This window comes from Mustelus asterias, unplaced genomic scaffold (genome assembly GCF_964213995.1).
Source record: "Mustelus asterias unplaced genomic scaffold, sMusAst1.hap1.1 HAP1_SCAFFOLD_63, whole genome shotgun sequence".
In the NCBI taxonomy this organism is placed as follows: domain Eukaryota; kingdom Metazoa; phylum Chordata; class Chondrichthyes; order Carcharhiniformes; family Triakidae; genus Mustelus; species Mustelus asterias.
Genome location: NW_027590128.1, coordinates 422,603 through 448,119, shown reverse-complemented (window position 1 = coordinate 448,119; position 25,517 = coordinate 422,603). Strand labels below are relative to the sequence as shown.

At 42.1% G+C, this 25,517-nt stretch overlaps 1 protein-coding gene across 1 annotated transcript in view; it reads right to left on the bottom strand.

The window, feature by feature from the left end:
* Nucleotides 1–25,517, bottom strand: part of LOC144483376 (uncharacterized) — a 490,005-nt gene that overhangs the window by 185,805 nt on the left and 278,683 nt on the right. The gene's annotated exons all lie outside the window — the stretch shown is intronic.

Genomic DNA, 25,517 nt, shown 5'->3' with positions numbered 1-25,517 from the left:
ATATTGGGTGACATGGGTTCGCAGTCGAATAATTGGAACCTGCAGCAACACAGCGCAGTTAACATTGCAGACAGGCAGATTTGTTGGACTCTGCTGCTTGCTGTTTTGTAGTGTAGGAATTATCACGTTTGCCTCACACGCGAAAAGTCCCTGGTTCGAAACCAGGCAGAAATATTCATTAAGATTTCTCATGTAGGGTGAGGGAAATCTGTCTGATTTCAGTTCGTTGCTGAACATTGTACCTGAATCTTGATGTTACAGCCATATTATGTTTGCTCTGAACTGGGCCTGAAATGCTTTCTGTAAAATATGAAATGTTGATATGTTTTGATGCACTGACAGGAAAGAAACGTTTCGACTTTGACAACGTGCACATATTCGCATCTCGTTCAGTCTACAACAGAACTTAATGTTTTATAGGTGCAGAATGACATAATCGTCATCTGGAACAGTTCTAATAGTAGTGTGTGCTCAAAAAGACAGACACAAGTGATACTGTAAGCAAACTAGAGGAAATGGCGCACATTTCCCAGAAGATTTTTTATATCGTTCTTCATAGCAAAAAATAGGGAAAACCACTCAGACAGATGAGGAAATCGAGACTCAGTGCGGGTCTACTGTAATTTCCTGTAGGTGGCGGAATTCGTGCGCCTGAATGTTTCGCGCCCATAATAAAAAAGACTCAAGTGTAACTGAGAGATAATTCTTCAATCCCTTCCATTTAACTGTGGTTGACTTTGTTTAAAAGCTGACTATGGTCAATCTCACAATTGCGATCTGTATTACCCGGTGACACGATTCCTTCTGTTGGTCAGTTATGTTTACAATTCAGTGATATTCAATTTCAGAGATATTCAATTCATAATGAAAACATATGTGTCAAATAATGCATTGATACTAAATATTGAAAGAAATACTGAGTACAATTGTACAATGAGCTTTGATAAAGTGTCATCTGGACACAAAACGTCAGATCTTTTCTCTCCTTACAGGTGCTGCCAGACCTTTTGAGGTTTTCCAGCATTTCCTCTTGTGGTTTCAGATTCCAGCATCCGGAGTAATTTGCTTTTATTACTGAGTACAATTGGTTGAGATTATTCGAAGGAAGATGAGAATGATGATCTGGAATGCTTCTACGTGCCCTACTATAACCTTTCAACAATATTCCCTCTGACAGAAGTTCAGATCACTTGCCGTCATTCTGTTGCCTCCCGTTTTGAGCCTTCCAACCCACCTTCTCTTGGCTAACAGCAACACATTAGCTCTTGGAGTTCAAGGGTTTCCTCCCACACTCCGAAAGATGTGCTATTCCGATGTGCTGGCCATGTTAAATTCTCTCTCAGTGTACCCAAACAAGTGCTGGAGTGTGGCAGCTAGGGGATATTCACAGTAGCTTAATTGCAGTTTGAATGTAAGACTAATAAAATAAACTAAATCTGTCATACAGAGCGCTTCACAGTCTCAAATTGGTGGTCAAACTATGGTTACCATCAACTTAATCAATTAGTAGACCTCCTTCGATATCTCACCATAATATTCCCTCGTGATCGATCATAAATAAAAAGGGACTCATAATTGATTTGCGCCTGAAGGCGAGGACAAAATGCTACATTTCCAAGCACGGACGCGTTAAATGTCATTTTTGTTGTAGCTGCCTGTTTCATGCGCAAGCACCTGTGGAGGCTGTAACATTTACGGCATATGTTTTTCACATTCTTGTTACATTTGATCTGACTGTAACAACTGCAGGCCCATTGCAACGTTTTGATAGGTCACACAAATCAATTCAAGGGTCAACGAAGATCAGTTCAATGGTCAGACAATTTTAGTCAGTCAGAAATAAGGAACAGGACAATAAGACCATAAGACCATAAGACATAGGAGCGGAAGTAAGGCCATTCGGCCCATCGAGTCCACTCCACCATTCAATCATGGTTGATTTCAACTCCATTTACCCGCTCTCTCCCCATAGCCCTTAATTCCTCGAGAAATCAAGAATTTATCAATTTCTGTCTTGAAGACGCTCAACGTCTCGGCCTCCACAGCCCTCTGTGGCAATGAATTCCACAGACCCACCACTCTCTGGCTGAAGAAATTTCTCCTCATCTCTGTTCTAAAGTGACTCCCTTTTATTCTAAGGCTGTGCCCCCGCGTCCTAGTCTCCCCTGTTAATGGAAACAACTTCCCTACGTCCATCCTATCTAAGCCGTTCATTATCTTGTAAGTTTCTATCAGATCTCCCCTCAACCTCCTAAACTCCAATGAATATAATCCCACGATCCTCAGACGTTCATCGTATGTCAGGCCTACCATTCCTGGGATCATCCGTGTGAATCTCCGCTGGACCCGCTCCAGTGCCAGTATGTCCTTCCTGAGGTGTGGGGCCCAAAATTGCTCACAGTACTCCAAATGGGGCCTAACCAGTGCTTTATAAAGCCTCAGAAGTACATCCCTGCTTTTGTATTCCAAGCCTCTTGAGATAAATGACAACATTACATTTGCTTTCTTAATTACGGACTCAACCTGCAAGTTTACCTTTAGAGAATCCTGGACTAGGACTCCCAAGTCCCTTTGCACTTTAGCATTATGAATTTTGTCACCGTTTAGAAAATAGTCCATGCCCCTATTCTTTTTTCCAAAGTGTACGACCTCGCACTTGCCCACGTTGAATTTCATCAGCCACTTCTTGGACCACTCTCCTAAACTGTCTAAATCTTTCTGCAGCCTCCCCACCTCCTCAATACTACCTGCCCCTCCACCTATCTTTGTATCATCGGCAAACTTGGCCAGAATGCTCCCAGTCCCGTCATCTAGATCGTTAATATATAAAGAGAACAGCTGTGGCCCCAACACTGAACCCTGCGGGACACCACTTGTCACCGGTTGCCATTCTGAGAAAGAACCTTTTATCCCAACTCTCTGCCTTCTGTCTGACAGCCAATCGTCAATCCATGTTAGTACCTTGCCTCGAATACCATGGGCCCTTATTTTACTCAGCAGTCTCCCGTGAGGCACCTTGTCAAAGGCCTTTTGGAAGTCAAGATAGATAACATCCATTGGCTCTCCTTGGTCTAACCTATTTGTTATCTCTTCAAAGAACTCTAACAGGTTTGTCAGGCACGACCTCCCCTTACTAAATCCATGCTGACTTGTCTTAATCCGACCCTGCACTTCCAAGAATTTAGAAATCTCATCCTTAACGATGGATTCTAGAATTTTGCCAACAACTGAGGTTAGGCTAATTGGCCTATAATTTTCCATCTTTTTTCTTGTTCCCTTCTTGAACAGTGGGGTTACAACAGCGATTTTCCAATCCTCTGGGACTTTCCCTGACTCCAGTGACTTTTGAAAGATCATAACTAACGCCTCCACTATTTCTTCAGCTATCTCCTTTAGAACTCTAGGATGTAGCCCATCTGGGCCCGGAGATTTATCAATTTTCAGACCTTTTAGTTTCTCTAGCACTTTCTCCTTTGTGATGGCAACCATATTCAACTCTGCCCCCTGACTTTCCTGAATTGTTGGGATATTACTCATGTCTTCTACTGTGAAGACTGACGCAAAGTACTTATTAAGTTCCTCAGCTATTTCCTTGTCTCCCATCACTAGATTACCAGCGTCATTTTGGAGCGGCCCAATGTCTACTTTTGCCTCCCGTTTGTTTTTAATGTATTTAAATAAACTTTTACTATCAATCCTAATGTTACTGGCTAGCCTACCTTCATATTTGATCTTCTCCTTCCTTATTTCTCTCTTTGTTATCCTCTGTTTGTTTTTATAGCCTTCCCAATCTTCTGACTTCCCACTACTCTTTGCCACATTATAGGTTCTCTCTTTTGCCTTGATGCATTCCCTGACTTCCTTTGTCAGCCATGGCTGCCTAATCCCCCCTCTGATAACCTTTCTTTTGTTTGGGATGAACCTCTGCACTGTGTCCTCAATTACTCCCAGAAACTCCTGCCATTGCTGTTCTACTGTCTTTCCCATTAGGCTCTGCTTCCAGTCGATTTTTGTCAGTTCCTCCCTCATGCGCCTGTAATTACCTTTATTTAACTGTAGAACCTTCACATCTGATTCTGCCTTCCTTCTTTCAAATTGCAGACTGAATTCTACCATATTATGATCACTGCTTCCTAAGTGTTCCCTTACTTTAAGATCTTTTATCACGTCTGGCTCATTACATAACACTAAGTCCAGAATAGCCTGTTCCCTCGTGGGCTCCATCACAAGCTGTTCCAAAAAGCCATCCTGTAAACATTCAATGAATTCCCTTTCTTTGGGTCCACTGGCAACATTATTTACCCAGTCCACCTGCATATTGAAATCCCCCATGATCACTGTGACCTTGCCTTTCTGACATGCCCTTTCTATTTCGTGGTGCATTTTGTGCCCCTGGTCCTGACCACTGTCAGGAGGCCTGTACATAACTCCCATTATGGTTTTTTTGCCTTTGTGGTTCCTCAACTCTACCCACACAGACTCCACATCGTCTGACCCTATGTCGTTTAGTGCTATTGATTTAATTTCATTTCTAATTAACAAGGCAACCCCGCCCCCTCTACCCACCCCTCTGTCTTTTCGATAGGTTGTGAATCCCTGGATGTTTAACAATGAGCTCTAGGCAGCTAATGTGTTGCTGTTAGCCAAGAGAAGGTGGGTTGCAAGGCTCAAAACGGGAGGTCACAGAATGAACGCAAGTGATCGTAACTTCTGTCAGAAGGAATATTGTTGAAAAGTTATAGTAGGGCACCTAGAAACATTCCAGGTAACCGCACAGTGTGAACATTGATTCATGGAAATCATGTTTGGTCAAGTTATTGGAACTCAGTGTTGAAGTTGCACATCGATAAAGGAGGACTGGTGGATCTGCTGTACTTTGATTTCCAGAAAGTATTTCACAAGGTATCAAATCAAAACCTTGTAGTGTGTGGAGTAAGATATTGGCGTCGATCGAAGATTGTCAATTAACAGAAAACGAAGAAAAGGCATAAATGGGTTACTTTTGTTTAGCAAGGTGTGGCGTGGAATGCCACAAGGATCCTCAAATCCTTGTTGTTTATATAAATGACCTGAGTGAAGGAACAGAAGGAAGTATTGCTAGCATTATTTATGGCACAATGATAGGGAGGAATTTAAGTTGTGAAAAGGGTATAAGGGGGTTAAAAATGGGCTAGGTGGGTTAGGTTTCTGGGCAACAATCTGGAAAATTTGGTATTCTGTCGGCAGTCATGAAATTGTCAACTTCTGCAGAATTAAAAGGATGTGGAGATGCCGGCGTTGGACTGGGGTAAACACAGTAAGAAGTTTAACAACACCAGGTTAAAGTCCAACAGGTTTATTTGGTAGCAAAAGCCACACAAGCTTTCGAGGCTCTGAGCCCCTTCTTCAGGTGAGTGGGAATTCTGTTCACAAACAGAACTTATAAAGACACAGACTCAATTTACATGAATAATGGTTGGAATGCGAATACTTAAGTAAGTATTCGCATTCCAACCATTATTCATGTAAATTGAGTCTGTGTCTTTATAAGTTCTGTTTGTGAACAGAATTCCCACTCACCTGAAGAAGGGGCTCAGAGCCTCGAAAGCTTGTGTGGCTTTTGCTACCAAATAAACCTGTTGGACTTTAACCTGGTGTTGTTAAACTTCTTACTGAATTAAAAGGAAGCATGTTATCGAAATGGTGACTAATATCAGAGCTCACTGATTCAGAGGATATGGGTGCCTTACTGATGAATCTCAAACATTTAGTGTGTAAGTATGGAAGCATTTCGAAACCATGATGTAATGTTATCATTTATTGTGAAGAAGAATTCATTGAGAGGTTGGGAGGATACGCTTAAATGATTAGAATGCCAGTGTCCAGTTGCGCACGACAGGGATATGTGTTGGGTTCCCTAACATTCGTCATGTATGTAAACAACATAGATTTTTTTCCTATGAGAGGAGTAGGATTAGTAGATTTGCGGATGACACAAAGATAGGCTGGGTGGCTAACAGTGAGGCTGAATACCTTGGGCTACAAGAAGATATAGATGGGAAGTACAAGTGGGCGATAAGTAACAGATGGAATTCAATCATGGAAAGTGTGCGGTTATACACTTTGGAAGGAGCAACTTGACAAGGACGGATTCAATGAATAGAATGACACTAGTAAGTTCTGTAGAAGTCCTAGTGCGTTTGTCCACAGAGCTCTGAAGCCGGCAGGGCATGCTAGTAATGTGGTGAAAAAGGCATATGTGATAATTGCCATTATGAATCGAGGCATAGATTACAAAAGCTGGGAAATAATATTGGAGTTGCATAAAACTTTGCTGAGGCCACAAATAGAATACTGTGAGCAGTTGTGGGCACCACATTATCAGAGGAATGTGATTGCATTGGAGGGGTGGAGAGGAGATTTACCAGGATACTGCCTGGGATGGAAAATTTAAGTTATGAAGAGAGGTTGGATAGACTTCGGTGGTTTTCTTTGGAGCAGAGAAAACAGATGGGGGACCTGGTCGAGGCGTACAAGGTTATGAGCCGAATGGACAGAGTAGATAAAAAGCAGCCGTTCCCCTTGACTGAAGGATCAGTTACGAGGGGACAGAGTTTCAAGGTGAGGGGCAGACAACTTAGGGGGGAAATGAGGAGAAAAAAGTTACGAAGGGCGTGGTGCCTGTCGGGAATTGCTGCCAGGGAGGGTAGAAGAGGCGGCTTGCCTCATATCCTTTAGAAAGTACCGGGATGAACACTTGGCATGTCATACGTTCAAGAACATGGTCAAGTTCAGGTAAATGGGATTCCGTGGGAGGTCAGGCATTTCTTGTGCGAAAAACCCGATCAGCAAAGAGCCTCTTCTGCACTGAATAGTTATTTAATTCCATGCTTCTATGGGATGCTTCAATTATACAGGTCATTGGTAAAACCATGTCTGGTGTATTCTGAAGTATTGATTTCCTTATGAAAGGATAGGTATAAATGCTTCGGAAGCAGTTCATAAAAGGTTCACCAGACAATACCAGGAGGTTGTCTAATGAGGAAAATTTAAAAACACTGCCCTTGTATATACTGGAGATTAAAAGCGTATGATGCGAGTTGATGAAAGCATTTATAATGCTTAGACATCTTCACATAGCAGGTTTGGAAAGAATGTCTCTTCTTGTGAGAGAATCAAGAATGAGGATGTCACTGATTTGAAATGCTCGTTCACAAATTTCAGGTAGAGATGAGGAAAGGTTTGGCAACAAATAGTGCCAAAACTTTCGTGTTCTGGTCCAGGATCGTTACAGAATGTAAGAAAGGAAAAATTGCTGTCGTATCAGGTAGCAGGGATAGATTGCTGAGACAGATTAACACAAAAGTAGGGATAGTATGAAAGTTCAATTATACAACAAAATAATTACTTAACGAAAATAAGAGAGAAGGGAAATAACAGTAAGATTACAAACGACCGAAATAATTTGCACATCCACATTTCTGTAGATTTCGCAGACCAGATATGGATTGCCGACTCTGGAGATGATCTAGAATCATAGAAACCCTACAGTACAGGAAGAGGCCATTCGGCCCATCGAGTCTGCACCAACCATAATCCCAGCCAGTCCCTACCCCCGTTTCCCTACATATTTTACCCGCTAATCCCTCTAATCTACGCATCTCAGGACACTAAGAGGCAATTTTTTTAGTCTGGCCAATCAACCTAACCCGCACATCTTTGGCCATGATAATGGCAACATTTGGACAACGGCTTCCACATTCATCGCACTGTTTATCTTCAGCATTTTCTACAGCACTGCAGTCACTCTGGTGAAGGTGAGAAGATTCAATCTACTCACTCTTCATTCTTCCACATCGATTTGACAAAAAAATCCACAAGATTCATTTAAAAATATCTGAGATAGTTGCGACAGATCACAAAATATCTGCTTCATTTTTTTTCTCGTACAGTTCGAGTGATCTGTTAAACTTCGGGCGCCCATGATCTTCTTCCGTGTTTATGGGAACATCTCGATTACAAAAATAAATATATCATCTTGATGGCACTGAAAATAAGATGTTTTGAGTTCATGATGCCAGCAGGCTGTTGAAGAGATAGGGATCCTGTTGAAGTTCTTTATTTTCATTTTGCATGTCAGTATCCGTCGGAATCACATCTGTCTTTTCAGGAATATTCAAATACTGTACCTCCGAGCTGCTGTTAGCATTCTTAATCTGTCGCTGACAGGAATTATGCATTGAATCTATTTTTAAATCTGCGAGGTCGTTATGATTGTACAGTTGATATCGTCTGGATTTTCACTTCAATTCCAGTTAATGTGTAATAAGAAAGGGATTCTCACTCCTTATGCGCGAATGAAGGCGATGGCCGAGCGCCATTATCGCGCAACTGATGTTCTGTGACCCTGGTTTCGAAACTCAGCAAATATTCTGGGAACCCGGTTTCGAAACTCGCCACGGCAGGCGGTGGAATTTAAATTCAATTTGGAATTAAGAGTCCACTGATGACGATCGAAGCGTTCTGGAGTGTTGGAAAAACCATTCTGGTTCGCTCATCTCCTTTGGAAAATAAAATTTGCTATTGATACCTGGTCTGGCCACAGCAATGTGGTTGACTTTCAATCACCCTCAGGCAGCTGGGGATGAGCAATGGATGTTGGCCAGCCAGCGACGCCCAATATCCCATGAATGCATAAAAGAAGTTTCCTTCTTTGATATTGAGGCCGTATTTTTCTCTCCAGTACATTATAATTTTAAAGACAGCTGGTGGCTCAGACTGCATGTGTTGTGTTCTCAGTGAATCTCTCAGTTATTGTATTTGTTCTCAATGAAACTCTCAGTTGTTCTATCCACTTATTGTTAAACTTAAATGAAAGTTTTCCCTGAAATGTTCTCTCATAAATTGCTAATAAATACCGAACGACAAACTGATCAACTTGGACTTTGCCGTATTTCATTCTCCAAGTATCCTCCTCAGCTCGTCATTTTCTCTGTTAAAGTAGGAAATTGAAAGTTGTACATCCGCAGCTTGTGGCACTATTTTCCCTCACGGTTCACTTCATGTTCATGTCCAATACATTGATGCTGTTATTAACTGAACACTTTTGTTGTGTTTTATTGAAACACGCAGTTATTCGACACTCCTTCTCCTGCTTCAATAAAACACAGCAAAAGTGTACCATTGACCCATTAGAGTTTGGCCCTCAGCAAGGATCAAGGTGCTTCCTTGTTGCTGCGTAAACTGTCACAATGAACTGAGCCTGGAGCTCTTTCCCCTGGGATCGACAAAACTCATCTCTCTTCTTTCATTCTCACTCATTCACTCCCAGTTTCTTTCGATTCTCCTTTCGAGCTCGTTAACACATCCATCTGGGTGCACAGCTGGAAGTTAATGTAAGGAAGGAAAAACTGATTCATTTCGGTCGGAGGGGAGAGGCCACAGAAAATAAACCAAACAAATTTAAAGAGATTTCTGTGCTGCACTGCGAGTGGGCAAGGATCTGGAATGTCTCATTACAGTTGTTTTTCACAAGGGATGACCACATTATTAGCATCAAACACCTTATTCACGTTTGTTGTGTAGTTTCAAGTAAAAATGGTTCTGAGAGGGAATAAAAGGTTGGAAAGATGCAGCAGGAGAATGTTTCTTTCTGCATTTTGTTTTCCGTAGACACCTCTCCCTTTACTTGCTCACAGCCCATTGCCCCATGAGACTGGGAGGAGAGTTGCATTATTTCCCTCACTGTTCACTTGATGTGATTGTATGTTAAGATCCTTCGGAATCATATCTACATCATAGATTTTGTTTGAGCTTATGTTGTAAATACTTATATATTGTTGGCAATAAATCTCTTATTACTTTGAGCCATATCGAGTACCCCTGGATTTATTGCAGCCCCCTAGTCTGGAATGGCACTTTATGATTCTAATGATGGATCAATTTCTCTGCCGCATGGTTATGGTTTTCCACCGAATTGTATTTCGAGAAAGCAAGTTATGAAGTGCAATGTAACTGCACATTTGAACGTTCACTTCCCACTAGGCATTGTAAAGGTTATTCATTATTTCCTTACATCCATCAAACCCCTGTTCAAAACTGTGGAGCTGGCAACATTGGGTAGAGTATTTCTTGCAGTTTTGAGGACCCTTTTACAAGCATTTGTCTCTGAGTGCCCTGGAATCAATGTGAAAGTTCATGAACATGAAATATGAGTTTCAATGATCTATCCACAAATGCTTACAGTCTTGTTAGTTTTTTTTCCCTCGCATTCTGGCCCACAGATGCAGAATTCTGTTGAGCTTTAGATGACAAAGAAAGTCAAATTTTCCATTTTGTGAGAATGAAGCATACTATCTAAATGACGAGATATTCCAGAGCTCTGAGGAGCAGAGGAATGTGAGTGTCCTAGTGCATGAATCACCAAAGGCTATTAGGCAGGTACATCAAATAATGAGGTAAACTAATAGATTGTTATCACGTGATGCGAGGGCTATTTAGTACAAAAGTACCACGATAATTTTTCAGCTATGCAAGGCACTAGTGAGACTATTTTGCTGTACAGTGTATGGTATTAGCAACCTTTTTTAAAAATCTGTAAATGTATTCACAGAAAGTTTATCATTCTACTACCAGGAATGGGTGGGCTGTTTTATGAGGAAAGGTGAGATCGGGTAAACTCTATCTGTTGGAATTTAGCAGAGTGAGGGTTGACTTGACTGAAATATAAAAGATCCCGATGGGTCCTGACAGAGTGGTTGTCGAGAGGATGTTTCCACTTGTTGCACACACAGGAACTAGGGTACACATCTTAAAAGTTATGGGCCACACATTTAGAACGGAGATGAGGCGAAATATTTTCACTCAGAGGCTCGTGAATCTTTGGAACTCTCTACCTGAAAAGGCGGTAGAAACAAGAGTATTTTAATATTCTTAAGGCAGAGGTGGATAGATTCTTGCTAAGCAAGGGGGTGTTAGGTTATCTTGATTATGAGGAGTGCAGGTTACTAACAGATCAATCATGATGTTATTAAAATGGCTGAGAACGTTCGAGTGTCTGATTGGGCTCCTCCTGTTCCTTGTCTATATGTTCAACTCTCAATCCACTATTCAGAAGAGATATACATTTCCTATGGGTCATAATATTATAATTGGTGAACAATGATTTGGTCCATATTAACTGACCATGAATCAAACCGCGGCCGTGGAGGTAAACGGTTCGAATCTTGATCACTGGACCACCACTGAGGTTGGAGACATACAAAGCCCGTGGATTCACGAGATTGCAATACCGATCTTTTTTTACAGTGATTCAGTTTTCCTTATAAATTCTTGTATTCGAATATTGTGTACGTGTCTATAAGCAAGAACACAGTTAAAAGGTGTAACACTGAGAAGTAGAGGAATTGTTGGAGTTTAATGAAACTTTCGTTTACTATCTCAGTTTTCAAATCTTAAACAAATTAACAAATAATCTCAGTGGATAATTTACTCCATTCTTTAACTCGGCTCTGAAATTCCTCTGGGTCCCAGCATAAATAAACGGGTTGATGCAGGAACTCAGAAACTGTAGCATATATCCGCTTTCCTCCAAGATAAATGACCATTCACTAATATCAGGAACTGAAAAATAAGGAACCTTTGCTATTCGGACATAGAGTATCGTCACAAAAAATAACATATATAAGAGGATGAAACTGCCCGAGATGGCAAAGAGTAAAATAATGGACTTTCTCCGCTTCTCCACCTCTGGGTCACTCTGCTTTTCTCCATTACTCTGTGCCCGGAGTCTCCTGCGGGCCCGATTAGCCACGAGAATGTGTCTGACGGTCAGAGCATTGAACAATAAAATCAGAATAAATGGGATACAGGGCATTGAAATTGTTCGAAACAAATCATAGGCGTTCCATATCGAGGATGTATAAAAAAATTGTTTTACAATGCAGAACCAAGGTATGTTATTAACTATATGCAAAGGTTCAAATATAAAATATAGAAAGGATGTTTTTAGAGAGCTCAATGCGCAGACGGTCCCTATTACCCACGCCGCTGTCTTCTCCGTGCAGTATTTGATTTTCAGCCTCTGACAGCAAATGGCCACAAATCGATCAAAGGTGAAAGCAACCGTTAACCAGGCAGAACTGTCAATGGTTGCGTAGATGATCACAACATGCAGACTGCATATTGGTGTGATTGACAGGAAACTGCCGGGGAAATAAATCCCAGCGATCCGGTTTAATATCACGCTGGTCATAATGACCAAGAGATCCGTCACCGCCATCGACACCACATAGTAAATTATACATCTGGAGAGACCACAGCTTCTTCTGTATAGGATTAAAAGGACTGCCAAGTTCGCTGTAAAATAGAGGAGGAAAGGGAACAGATGGGTGACAGCACGAGAGACAATATGTTACTTTCTCAACTCCCATCGAAATGATACAAGATTATGCAAAAAATTGAAACTTTTGCGACTTGATTCTGCTTTTCAAACTGTCCCTTGTTCGGGTTCCCAGGCACGAATCACACGAATTATAAATAAGCTGAGTCAGTGACATGGAATTGCATAATAATGCAATACAATACAATGAAAGATAAGAAAATATTGAAAAACCGCAAGTGCAACTTCAGGAAAAGTCAGCAACTTATTACAGGACACGTTGGATATGAAATTATAAAAAAACATTAATTGCCAGATTCAACTGGAAAGTTTCCATCTCGCTCATTTTCAAAAGTTGCCGCATCTGGCGAATTATTCTTAAACTATTCACTGTTGGAAATGCCTGCATTAAACCAAAATATAAATCTTCAATCAAAACAGTGGGAACCAATTGGCGTTTCTCTGAATTTACAGAGGAAATGTTGAAAGGAGCTTCTAACCTGAAAACTAGCTTTAATTGCTGGTGTATAATGCAATCCTGGAACTGGCAGATGTAAAGGACGCAATTAGAGAGAGTCTTACTCTCATTTCAGGGGTTAATGAACAAATCTGACCTGAAGTGGGTATTTGAAGGTAAAAATCAAAATCTAATCTCGCAAGCAGTACTGGGTCCCTTCAATGTGTCTTCTGAAATTTCAGAGAGAGGCAGGCACTTCCAAAATCACTTATATTCCATGCAAAATATGCCGCCAGTTACCGTACCTCAGGCAACATCGTCAAAGCAATCAGAAAAGAATGGAGTGAAATGGTGACTTGTGTAATGAGAGTCGAGGGTCGAGACTGGAGACAAAAACAGTATGCTTTGTTTTTATGGGTGTGTACCAATTACTCACCAAAGAGCCGTTAATGCAATCCTCCTATACTGTCAAAAACCCATTGACACCTAAGGTCTGTCAATAAAATTTTTCATTATATTCAGATAGCAATTATTTGTACGACTCAATACATTGCTCTCAATATCAACAACATATGTACAGAGAGGTGGCAATGTAATAATACAAGGACAACAATGATACTGATCACACAAAAGTTACACGTTTGCACGGCAATAAATATAACTTCCAATAGCAGCAACAATAATACTGCAGAAGTGGATTTATGCTGTGGTATCCAAGTGAAAATTCGTAATAGTTCGTGTGTCAATGTCGTAATCGAACTACATGTACAATATAATAACTTTGAAGTAATCCACCTACAATAGCATTGCTAAGAAAAATATAACTACATTTCTAAATTGAGTTTGCAGTGGTAAATAGCAAGGTGGGACGGGTGAGGGGGGACAAAAGTGTGGCACACGTTTGAGGCAGGCTAAACACAGTTGAACGGGAGACATTATAATTTGAATACCTTTTGCTGTTATTTGAGTGAAATGACACTGTTCCAAATGGCAATATTCACCATTCATTCAGATAAATTGTGGTAACTGATTTAAGATATTATATCATTCAAATGAAGAATAAAGCTCTTAAAATTAATAAAGTGATCTTGTAAAAGAGGACAAAATGTATCAGTTAACGGGAAGAATCTATATATTTTAGAGGAAAATTCATCACTTTAAATGATAGAAATGAATTCCGTGTCTTGGAGATGCGGTACTAATAAAATTGAAAAAGGTTGCAGCTGAACAAAGACTAACTACCATACTGTACCTGCAACCCCGATAGCTGCAATGACTGGATAGTAAATGGCAAACACCAGCCCTTTTGGAGGTACATGCATTTCTATCGGAGGTTCTGAGCATGTGCCGTATGACAGTAAATGTTGTAACATTTATACATAATGTGAGGCTCCAGGGAAATGATTAGATTTTTTTCTTTTATATTATTCACATTTATTGTGAGAACCAAATTAGTGCAGATGCTACCCAGCTGCCTTTTATGTTTTGATCGAATACAATGGGTTTTTTTTTCAATGAATTCTCAAACCTCCTGGAGTGAAATATCCAGAGACTAATCTCGGGGCATAATCTCAGTCATAAACAATAATTTGCCTGCATATTCGTGTCAGTACAGAACATAGCTTTTTGCTTCTGACTGCATTATGAAATGCAAATAGTCTGCGGAAAACACAACGGAAATGTTCAAAATCCCGATGAAATGATAGGATGCAATTTGGTTCTAAAGATCTCTCATTGAGTCAACCCACTTCCACCCATCTATAAGTGACGATGGGAAGGGCATTTAACTATGGTTACATTAGGAGTGCACAGTCTCCCTTCTTCACGATTATATTAATTTTTGCCAGGCTATTTCAATTATATCAATTCGGCCAAGTTCCAGTTCCAGTCCATCCCAATTACTTTCAGGCCGAACATCCCCGGCTTTGCACTGGTACACTGGATGTTGGCATACCCTGCTCAATACCTGTAATGTAGTCTAAACGGTTCCAGTTCAGCTTGGCTATAATCGGCGTGTACATGCCCAAACTGGCTTGTGTCTGTTCAATGTCGACCAGATCCATCCCAGCAAATTCCCAGGTGCCCAAGAAATCTACTTCACAAGGCTCAACTGAGTGTTGCCAGGTCCAATTCAGTATGGTTATATTCACTGTTGACATCATAAATCACTTAACTCACCTATATTTTCAGTTGACGACGTCTATTTGAAAGTGATTTTTTTTTCACTGGAGGAAAGTCCAGCTCAACGCACTTACTGCCATAATGAACTGGGCAACTTCGTTGAATTAATCGAACCAACGTTTCAAGTCTGAGCTAAGCTCTGACGAAGCGTCTCCCAGACTGGACACATTGGTTCTATTCTCTTTCCACAGATGCTGTCAAACCTGCTGAGATTTTACAGCATTTTCTGTTTTTGTTTCACATTCCAGCATCCGCAGCATTTTGCGTTTATCTTCGTTGAACTAATGGTTGGCCTGAAAACCCCCCCCATTAAATAGTGCAAATTCACAGTGTGTCTTGTTAGTGCATTTTCCTCTGATGCTACGGGACTGGTGGAGGACACCCATGATATTCTGCTCCGTCTGAAGTACAACCAAAAGCCGCCGTATCTTTTTGTTTCCGAGAAAAATAAATATGCAAACTGTCGAGTGGAGAAGGGAAAGAAATTGAGAACGAAATATTAATTTAGAGGAGACAAGAAGGAAAAATAATCCAGGGCGTAGATGCAGAAAATGAGGGTCTATTTATTGTTCTTGTAAAACAGTCTAAGAATCCAATATTTATCATCAGTCACATGGATTACAGAACATATGAATAAATCTGCACATATCATTGCTGAGAGCACAGTTCAAGCACTTGGTTCGGTTTCCTGAATCTTCTTTCGTTCCTGGCTAAGATCAAAGACAGGAGAGACCGAGCGAGATGAGGCAGTGTGGGGAGATGATAATCCTGAGCAGACACTTCAGCATTGGAGACGTTTTACCAGGGGGAGGAATGTCCAGAAATGGTCTGGCAGACTTGTGACCAATCAAGAAAGCTTGGGAACGGTTGAAAAGAAACCCGGTTAGTCCGTCTGGTCGCTATTATTTCTAATAATGTAAACCACTGTGGAAAAAAAAGATCGCTCTTCGGTAAATTGGCTTTTTGATATTTGGTCGGCATTCTTCTCTGATAGTTAAAGAACTTTCGAAAATTCCAGTCTTTCGAAATGAACAATACAAAATTGCCACGTGGAGTTGTGACTTTATTCAGTTCATCTATTTATCCAAATGAACACGTACTGTGCTATCCAAGTCGGCGCGTCAGAAACTGTGATAAATGTTCTCAGATCAATCATAAATAGAAAATTTTATGAAAAAGACATTATATGCAGAAATAATATCAAAGTAATAAAACCTGAAATAAACTGCCATAATAATAATACAGCAATATCATGCACCAATATTGGGGAACATATTGATAATTGCTGCTTCACAGGCAAGATTCCACTAGATGGCGCTCCATGGCATCTATGAACAAAACTTGCAGATCCATCAGTTCGCCGCTGTTACAGGTGACGGCTGGAGTTACAGGAACTATCTCTGCGTCGCGACACCACCAAAAACCACATTTTATTTAAGACACGAGGCTCTATGTGATTATGGAAGGGCCGACGCAGAACGATGTCTTCTGGACCAGAAGCTTGGGGTTCCAATCCCACTTTAGGAACTCATAGCTACAGAAGGTGTAATCCTTTTCCGATTGCACAGGTTGATGATGAGCTTGTAAACTCTTCCAATCTGCCTACTCACGAGTGGTAAGAGCTGGTGAGTTTCCTGATTGGTAATACGGCAGGCGGTAATGGAAACTGTTGCGGTACTTTGTCAGGCAAAATCAATGATCAATGGAAAACTCTGGAAGATGTGGAGGGTGGCGCAGCAGGCTTTCACATTGAATTCTATTAATCAATGTACTCCAATGTTACTAGGTCGTATGAATAAGGCGTGGTTCCTCAATGTAGCATAAAGAGAGCGAGAGAAACAGAGAGAGAGAGAAAGAGAAAGAGGTGTCCATTTGGTTACTGTTTGAGACAAGATCGAAGTAACTCGGAAATTCCTGGACTCCCCAATTCCTTTACTCCAGGGTCAGAGTGACATTACTTTCTGACAGATAATTAAACATTTCCACTGCCCTCTGCGTTAATGAAGTTTCTAACATAAAAACAGCGACTGCACTGGGAATGAGCTTCCGTCAGTTAAAAAGTGTTTTGGGATAGATGGAATCTATAAAAGCCGCAATAAAAATAAAATACTTCCTCTTTTCGAGTGAAATTTGATTCTCGAAGCTAAATTCGTTGTCCTCCTGTTCCTACGCAGCCCAGTAGAGTTTATTTTTTATTTTATTGTTTTTATTTCACTATTTTTTCTCAGATTGGGTTAATGAGTGGTCACCACCTCCTGGAATTTCCAGGATTCCGTCTCCAGCCGGTTCAGAAATTCTTTCCGTTCCACAGGACACCAGCAGTCAGTCAGGAACCACACTCCGGGATCTTACCGAGGAGACAGTACAGTGCTCAGGAAATGATGCACCGTCCGAGCTGCCAGCCTATCGGTGACCTGTTGAATCGAGGACACCGTCTTCCCTCTCAAGTGGACGTGATGCATCACATGGCCATTGTTTCCGCGAAGAGCAGGAGAAATGTCCTGTTTGATATCTGTTCATCAATCACAATCACTGAAACAGACAGAACACTGCAATATTACTGGATGAAATGATATGCTGGGTCCAAATTGGCTGCTGTGTTTTCCACCGTGACGGGGAAACACTTTGGGACATCAAACTCTATATGTATTCGAACATAAATTCTTTGAACTGTCGCCATTTCGTTATTCTTGTCATATATTTATTATTAATGAAAGCATATTCTAGAATTAAAAGTTTGAGAAATCACCACGATTTCAGCTTCCACTTCAGACTCATAATATTTGCCGAACGCTCCGCTACTTTGTGTGAGGCTCTGAGAGAGAGTCTTTGTACCGGTTCAGACCTGCTCTGTGTCTCTGTGGGACTCATGCGCAGTAATACACCCCGGAGTCCGCCAGCTCTGTTTTAGACACTTTCAGCGGGACAGTGCGGGATGTATCATTGAGCTCCGGCGAAAGACAGTCTCCCAGGGATCTCTGAGTGTCCTCGCTGTATATATATGTCAACAGTAGATACTCCAAGGAGCCACTAGATTACTGACGATCCAGAATAAGTTAGGAGTGTTGCTTGAAGTGGAATAATTACCGAACAACTGAACATCATCTCCTTCAGTGACTGTGACTGCAGCCAATGCCTGTGAAACAGAATCTCCTACACAATGTCCTGTATGAACCCAAAGAAGTATTAAACTAAAGAAAGAGACTTCATTCTGTCCCCATACTATTAACCTTCCCCTCCCCGCCCCCCACAACCCCCACCCCATCCCACCGCTGAATCAGCCGTCAGCTTGAACAATAATCGCAGTCAAAAATAACACAGTTCAGTGGGTGGAGCGGGAGGCGCTTGTGGTGATTAAATAAAACTTCCATCATAAATATTCTATTCGTTCTAACAAGATCAGGTCCTCGCCTTCAGTCCCTATAACTGGAACCTGCTCACGGTCTGTGTGTGTGAAGTTTGATGTTTGCCAAAGTCATTCACTGGTATCAGAGGAGCTAGAATCTCAGCCCAACTCATTCTCTCTCATTTCCAGGGGGAAGTTAGCCTAATCCCAACTGTGCAGCGTTGAGACCAGCGAGATCCAGATAACATTTCGATGTTGGGATCAATCCATTCCCTGATAACCCACCCCTCCCCCTTGCAGTGAGCGAACTGCCCGGCAGAATATACTGAGTGGTTACGATGTGTAACACAGAGTTGAGCAACTTGTGAATTTACCGGTTAAAAGAGCTGCCACTGTGAGGAATAATTAACTGGAGACATGTTTGCAGAGAGCTCGCGGCGGATTTGACCAGAGCGCGTTGAAGCTGAAATAGTTTTAGTCAAGAGTTGGGAAGAAGTTGAGTCACATCCAGGTCCCTGTTTATTGGTTTACTGAAAACGTCATCAGATGACATCCTATTGGCTTCTAGTTCTTTTGTTCTTCAATGCACCAATGATCTCGCAGCTCCTTGAACCTGCAATTCATCCTATTGGCGGAGAGATGAAAGGAACGAAGGGAATTTGGACATCAAATGAAAGGGAATTACTTTCCTCTTCAACTGTCATTTCAGCAACAGACTGATCCCGAGTCTTGATGGCTCTGTTCTGACATGGAGAATGACAATATCCATCCTTACAGCAACATGAGAAGCAGTTTGTTATTAATCATGTTTGGGATAGCAGGAGTGGTGCGGGGGAGGATGATTTTTTTTAGTTGGAACATCTACTTGATAAGAAATGATAGAATAATGAATGGTCTGAGATATTTCCTTATGATGTTCCCTCAATTTATAACTTAACAGTGTGTGAAATCCTCTTTCAGAGTGGAAAAAAACTTGCCCCCCCCCCCCCCCCCCCCATTGGACTGCTGATCCAAACAGTGCCAAACAGGATAAAGCAGCAAAGATGAATATCTACAATAAAATCTCTAACAAAACAGCACAGGTGAGGTTGATCAGAGTTAGAACAGCACAGGAAAGCTGTGGGTGGAAGCTGCCATCGGCAGTGTGGTCACAGGTAGGATTTATCTGCAAAGAGTTGAACTCAATAACAATGTCACTTTGGAAATTCTATAATTTTCCCTCTCTGTAAGATCGGCAGCTCAATTTTCATTCCATACTGCGGACCAGCAGGTTCGCACCAAGAGTGTTAGGGTTTGTAAATGATTCAATACAAAGCGAAATCTTCATCAGTCATGTGGATGGAAAGTGGGACCGAGTGGCTGAGTAGCAGATTGGAGCGGTTCTGAATTAAAGTACAAGGTAACAGAAAAAACATTAAATGTTTGCGTTTAAGACTGGGAATGGAAATGGGCATAATTTTAATAAGTCAGTAAAGACAAGAGCAGTCACATACAAATAGGCAGAGAAAGGCGTGGAAAACCATTTAATGTATCTCAGATCGATTGAACAATTTTATATAAATTAGGTTCATTTGCCATGCTAAATTAACCCGAGTGTAAGGGGGATCAGTGGGGTTACGGGAAAGGGCCTGGGTTGGTTTGTGGTCGGCGCAGACTCGATGGACTGAATGGCCTTCTTCAGCACTGTAGGGATTCTATGATGCTATGATTCTACAACTGTAAGTTACGATCATTAATTAATATAACTGCAACTGAACCACACCATTTGCTGTTTTTGAGTGTTGTTTTTGTGTTGCAATGTTGAGAATCTCCGTCACTCTGTGGAAACTGAATTAGCCGCTTGTGTGTGAGTGAACCCTGCTGGGCAATAACTGGAACTGCCTGTGTGGGGGTTTTGCACCGCATTCGATATATCTCTGCAGCAGCGTGGGCTCCATGGCACAGAAATACACGGCGCTGTCGAAAATCAGTGCGTTCATGATCGTTAGCTCGCTAGTATTGTTATTTTTAAAATCAAATTTAGAAGAAACCCGATCATTGAGGTTGGTATTCCTTTGCACATTCTCTCCAATAAGCTGAAACATGTCCACTGGAGTTAACTATAACAGTACACATAAGGATTAGAATGGCTAGTTTCCAAGGTGCAGGTTAGTGTCACGTTACTTTCCTCCTTAACCGATATTTCAGGACCCAGTTGTTCCACTTTGTCTTGGTGGCTCCATTCTAACAGAAATAACAACAATAATGACAATCCGAGTCAGCCTCATATTGAGCGATATAATTATCATCTCCGCCGTCACTGTTGTTTTATCAACAATAACATCTGGGTTGCAGCAGTCAGGAGGAGCATGTAGTTTTACTGGGAAGGAAAAAACTTACTGAGGACTGAGATAATGATGAGGATCTGAGCGAGTCAGTTCTCCCTGATCCTCCTCAGTCTGTAACTCGGCAGTGAGGGAAATCCTCCATCAGAGACAGAAATACAGATCCCCGTCCCATTGCACAGCTTATCCAACCAATGAGAGGAATGTTGCACGCCAGCAATCTGTCCAATCACACAATCGGTTCAGAGTGAGAGCAGCAAACGGAAGCTGTGGACGGGGTACCGCAGATTCAATATTGAGTGAAGCGTGCGGTGAAACTCAGCGGCACTCGGAACTGTTGGGCGGAAATAGAGCCAGTTGAAACTACAGAAGTCTCTTATCATCCTGCGCCTACTCATTTTTCAGGGTGTTTAACAATAAATAAAGCGACTGCGACATGAAGCAACGAGAATCATAGAATCTTTGAACAGCAAATTGGGTCATTCGGTGTATCTATGTTTCCTTGGAGGAGTTCTCCAAATCATCCAATTCTCCCCGCAGCTCCGTGAAATCTCTGCTTAACTAACTTTGCTCTCAAGAGTACAAGCCCGGTCTCTATAACCTCACCACAAAACTGATGTTCCTCATCCATGGAAAGGCGGAGGATTGAGCGGAGATTTTGTAAAATATTGTCAGTTGGCAGATGGGGAAAATGGAGAATGAAGCAAACCAGAAAACACTGCCCCCAGTTTTGCGAATCTTTAGAAACTGTTTGGGAACTGGAATCAGAGGAGATTGAAGGGTGGACTGTCTGACTGAGCAGAGACAATCAAGGCAACCTTCCCTTCTTTAAGAGGCTGGAACTTTGACTCTGATGTTATCAGTAAAATTAACTGATCAGAGACATTGAAAGGATTCTCGTTCGTGCACATCAGCAATTCAAACCGAATATCAAGTTCGGAACAGTCAGAATATTTGGTTTCAGACAAGACACCGAAAGGCTTGAATGGAGACGGCAACGGTTGTTGGAGAGCCGGTTCCCGATGACATGGATGTGTCTGCAATGGGGGGTCTCTGACGATTAGACTTAACTTGTGTCTGCAGCTAACCCAATGGAAATCCGTTCAATTATTCCATTCTAACAAATCCATAAATTATTCTCTCTTACTCAGTTACACAGTGAGTGAGACAGGGAAAAGCAGCAATATTTCAGTCTCCCCCACTCTCCAAACACCCCCTGCCGGCAAAAAGCACTGGCGATTTAGCTGCAAAAGTTTTCTAAGAAATGGTGAAGACCAATGGGTGTCAATATTTTGATTGATCCCCTTTTCAGTTCACACTTAACCATAAACTGGAATTCGGAAACTTCAGAGCAGTGAGTTTTGATAACGTTTCTGCCCCGTTTATTGCCTGGGACCTGCGCAAATATGAATAGAATGTGACAACACCTTCAATACAGAAAGTCCACTGAGGACAAAAGCGACTGGTTGAGAAGATCAAACAATGCAGTCTGATTTAACTTCAGAGCCTGATTTGTGGAAGTACAATTCGGCTCAAAACCCTTTTTTTCATGCGGCAGAGAAATTCATCTCACATTAGAATCATAAAATGACATCTGCGCCTTTTTTTCTCTTTTGCCATGTCTAGGCGGCACGGTGGTACAGTGGTCAGCACTGCTATCTCACAGCGCTAAAGACCCAGGCTCAATTCCCAGCTTTGGTCACTGTCTGTGTGGCGCTTGCACGTTCGCCCCGTATCTGCATGGGTTTCTTCTCACAGCCTGAAAGACGTGCTGGTTATGTGCATTGACCACAACAGGCGCCGGAGTCTCGCAACTAAGGAATTTAACAGTGTCTTCATTGCAGTATAATCCTTACTTGTAACTAATAAATAACTTTACTTTAAATGAGCATTTTGCAGAATATTATTTAACACTTGGAAAGGCAACTGCAGTTAGGCTGAGAGATTATGTTTTCTGTCAATATTTAATAACAAACGGAAATGAGGTAACTTTTCCTCACACTGAGAGATGAGGAAGTTTGAACACTGTTGTTGTCCTATTTCACACAGGGAACCATTAACGTGTTAGGTGAATTTATTAAACACCACACTTCAGAAACAGAGAATACATGACTCTGAAGGACAATCAGACAGCACGGTTCGACATTCCAGTCAGTTGTCGAGCATCGTTTTTGTAGTGTAGTGTTTATCACATTCATCTGACAGACGAAAGGTTCCCAGTTCCAAAACGGGTGGAAACATTGATACATACTTTTAATCTCAGAGTGGGGAAAAGAACAATAATTCACGTTAATTGCTGATTATTAACTGAATACAGTATCTTACAGTGTTGCATTTTCCCTTCCCCTCCACATTTCTGTCCACACTCAAACCCGACAGAATATCTTGAACTGGTTACCGTTTCCAGCTCTCACTGTTCAGAAAGTTTCTCTCAAACTTGCACATTCAGGCTTTTTCATTTGTTCATTCCTGAAACATTGCGTGTATGTTTATAAGAAGGTGTATTTCGTTACAAAAGTATTCGGAGCTGTTAAAATTGACACAATATCATGGTTTTTGTCCTTGTTTGTAATTGGTAGAATTTATTGCAAATTGTCATATTATATGTTAACTGCATTCTTATATAAAATTTGTATGATAAAGACTCGCTAGTGGTTCATTTGAATCATACTTGGACCGAAACATTTTATGCTCACCAATGTCCCAGGGAACGAAATCTGTCGTCCTCACGTGGTCAGGTTTAAAGGTGACTCCAGGGCCACAGCAATGTGGTTGACACTTAATTGCACTCTGAACATGGGCAACGAGGAGGCCAAGCCGCGAAGGCAGATGCCTTGAGCTGGCTACAATTAACAGACACTTGTCGTATCCCCAATGGAAGAGACGGTAATCATGAACTTTTTCAAAACACTCCCAGTGGCAGCCAATAATATTCGGCTGTGGACGCGAAATTACCCAGTCCTGAATAAACTGAAGCAGCCAGTGCTGATGGGGGAACCCAAAAGGCCGTTACCGCCTGAATTGCACCCATATTGGAGTGGCAGAGAGCAGCTGACTGTGGAAGATGACACACGCCTATGGGCTTCAAGAGTGTCATCCTGAGCCAGGTTCACCATCCTGAAGGCCGATGTGTCATGCCATTTAACCCCAACCTCCGTTGCGGGTTGATGACGTAGCTAGGGTTGGCATGCAGCCAAAGTTGTGACGTAGCCTGGTAACCGGATGTGACGATTCACCGGAATCGGATATGACGTATCCTGGCTGAACTTTATCATGGCCACCCAGAAGTGACAAACTGAAGATCCTCCAAATTGCGATGTTTGGTGGCCAGGTATGGATACAGACATTTGCTCTTGGGTCTGTGTTGGCAATATCAACAAGGACAGAACTATCACCAGTCATTAATCTTCACAAATGGGAATGGCTGGGACGCTCGTAGACGTGGCTGCACATGGACAGTGCCGGACCGTTCATGGGGTCTATGTTCATGATTATGGTAGATGCTGATTCAAAATGGATGGCCGTACACAGGTTGAGTTAATCAAACACAAGGACAAGAGTGGAGAAAATTCACGCCTCTTCCTTGACACCCGGGATCCCGCAAGTGTTGGTTTCTGAAAATGGACCACCCTTCATCAGTCAGGAATTTGTGCATTGCATGAAATTGAACAGAATTTGACACGTTAGGACAGTGCCTATATTACCCATCATCCAACGGCCTGGCAGAAATAGCGGCCCAAACAGTAAAACAGTTTCAAAAAACCATCCCACAGCCTCCTTGGACACCAGCCATCCAGATTCATCTTCAATTACAGGACAACACCCTCCCCCCCCCAACCACGCCCCCCCACCCCCTTCAACAACTGCAATAACCCAAGCAGAGTGCTCATGGGAAGTTCACTACGCCCAAAGTTAAACCTGATTTTCCGAGGGCGGGAGTTGACATCCAGTGCCATTCCCACCAAACGGGAGAGGGACTTAAAGGCAGTTGTTAGGTTATTAGTAAAGAATTATGGCAGTGGATCCGCGTGGTTAGAAGGCACGTTCAAATCTGGAATAGGACCAGTTTCCTATCAAGTTCGCTTGGGAGACACCATTCGATGGGAATACTTCAATCATCTACAAGCAATTGAACCCCAAGCAATGCAGGAAAAATCAATTCCCAGCACACTTGGAACTTTGCAAAGAATTTCAGGCACTCCGGCTACTGCACTCCAACTCCGCCAATGGGAACCTCGGAGTCTGAAATGGACACAGCAGGCTTCGCCTCTCGACCACATTGTCACCCGATAAAGGGAACTCGGGCCACAACGCTCATGACGGAAGAGGCGAGCTCCGGTCTGCTGAACCCCACTCACTTCCGAGGCTGAGCAGGAGGAACTGGACCCAACATTGAAACTCCAAAAAAGTCTTCCAAGGCAGTCAGCCCTCGGCGGTTCCTCAGACCTGGAGGGGGAGGGATGCAATGAGTTCAAACAGGGTCATAGTTGGACATACGCAAATAAAAACTACCGAACTGAGGCCTGTGAAGTCTGCCCACTCAGGGAGCTCCACAGGCAGCTCCAAGCTGCAAAGAGTGAAGCACTGAGAGTTGGGGTAGGTGTGGGAGTTTAGGGAAGTGGATGGAGTGGTGTTGCTGTGTCTTGTTTCGTTTACTACCCGGTCCCTTACGACCAGGTCCAGTGCGGGCAGGTGTCCCCCAGACATTACAGTTCAGAAAGTGATGTGAGCAGATGGGTTTATTGAGACTTTCAGAAGGCTTTCGACAAGGTCTCACAAAACTAACTACCATGTAACATGAAAACGCATGGGATTGCAGGCAATGTTTTGAGATAGATAGAAAGCTAGTAA